This window comes from Aplysia californica, unplaced genomic scaffold (genome assembly GCF_000002075.1).
Source record: "Aplysia californica isolate F4 #8 unplaced genomic scaffold, AplCal3.0 scaffold00320, whole genome shotgun sequence".
NCBI classification, from domain to species: domain Eukaryota; kingdom Metazoa; phylum Mollusca; class Gastropoda; order Aplysiida; family Aplysiidae; genus Aplysia; species Aplysia californica.
Genome location: NW_004797590.1, coordinates 626,449 through 628,174, shown reverse-complemented (window position 1 = coordinate 628,174; position 1,726 = coordinate 626,449). Strand labels below are relative to the sequence as shown.

General features: G+C 37.0%; 1 protein-coding gene across 1 annotated transcript in view; it reads left to right on the top strand.

The window, feature by feature from the left end:
* Positions 1-960: 960 nt before the first annotated feature.
* The window catches only part of LOC101846825 (glycoprotein 3-alpha-L-fucosyltransferase A), a gene marked incomplete at its 3' end in the record, with an annotated part of 130,852 nt that continues 130,086 nt past the window's right edge, over positions 961-1,726 (top strand). The window contains 1 exon segment of the mRNA XM_013084832.2: positions 961-1,188.

Below are 1,726 nucleotides of genomic sequence, written 5' to 3'. Positions count from 1 at the left end.
GAGTAGCTAAACCTTTATCCTTTGTGTACCTCTGTCTCTATTCGGGAAGGAACCTTTCTTAATGAAAATCCCCGCTTCATAACTCTGATTTTTAGAACAGTTTTAAAACACATGCAGTTTCTTTTACACAGAAAGTAACAGGTCTTGAAATTAATTCGATTTAAAAATAATAGTTTTAAAATATTATTCTCTTTTAGGTAAAAAAAAAGATCTGACACTTCGAGACAGTTAATTGTCGAAGTAAACAACTTTACTATAAGGATTTTTAATGAAGAATTCCTGCTTGGTAGCTCAATTTTTAAAACAGTTTTAAAATAACTCGATTTGAAAAGAAAAAAGAACAGCACATTTTAAAGAACTCGATTTTAAAAACAGTTTTAAAAGAGATTTTTTTTTTCAGTAGAAAATAAAACGTTGAGACGATTAAACATTGAAATAAATAAATGGAATTATTAAAGGATTATTAAGTCAAGAGAGCTCGTTTAATGTGGTTTGCTCCTTCTTTTCTATGAAACGTCTATCATCCTGATCTCTCCTCCTTCTTTTTTTGTGTTTGTTACTCTCTTGTAACACCTCTAATTTTCGGAACTTATATGACCTTATTGTGTTGCAAGTGCCGTAAAACTCTTCATCATCATCATCCGGTGCCTTGCCGATTGGCGTGGGCGATCATGGACCTCCACTTAATTCTGTCTTGCGTTGCAGCAATGATGTCAGTTGTTTTTGCTAACTCCGAGCCATGTCGTCACCTTGTCCAGTATATTAGTATATTCCCTCTGTCTGCCTTTGCCTCTCTTTCCATCAAACTTGCCTGTTGTTACAATATTCTCTACTGCTTTTTTTCCGCATTGTGCGTCAGAAGAAATTTGCCTGTCGCTTTCTCTATTAGTAAAACTCTTACTAAAACTTTTTTTAAAATGTTTGATAAATTAATGTTTAAAACAGTTAGGAAATAACTCCATTTTACTAATAGTTTTGAAATACTCTTTTCCCCAGACAGGTGAACCGTTGAGACAACTAAGTTGAACCTGGCAGTAGTACAGAAATGGGCTGGACGGATTATTTACCACCAGTGGTGATGATGCTTCTCCGACATGACGTCATCAGTCGTCCCTTGGATCGGCAGCAGAGAGTGACCTAGATGTTCCCGCGCTCACCAGATTTTGGCGCCAAACGCGGAGACTGCAGGTGGGTTGTGTTACAGTACTATGATGTTGTCGTAGGGTGATTTTTGTTGTTGTTGTTGTTGTTGTGTATTATTCTGCTGCTGGTGGTGGGGATGGTGGTGTTTTTGTAGTTGATGATGATGATGTTGCTGTTGGTAGTGGTGCTGTGTTGTTTTGTTCTTGTGGTTGTTGTTGTTGTTGTGGTTGTTGTTGTGGTTGTTGCTGCTGTTGTTTCTATTATTGCTGTTGTCGTTGATGATGTTGTCGTTGATGCAAAAATAGTAATAAAAGCATTAATTATTTATGCAATGATAATTTCAATAATGTAAGAAAGTTAGAATAATAATGATGATAAAGAGTGTGTGAGAAAAAGAGAGAGAGAAAGAGGGGGAACGAGCGAGAGAGAGAGAGCGAGAGAGAAAGAGACTGATAGAAAGAATGAGGAAGAGATAATGAGAGAGAGAGAGAGACAGACAGAAAGGAAGAGACAGACAGAAAGGAAGAGAAAGAGAGAGAGAGAGAGAGAGAGAGAGAGAGAGAGAAAGAGAGAGAGAGACAGA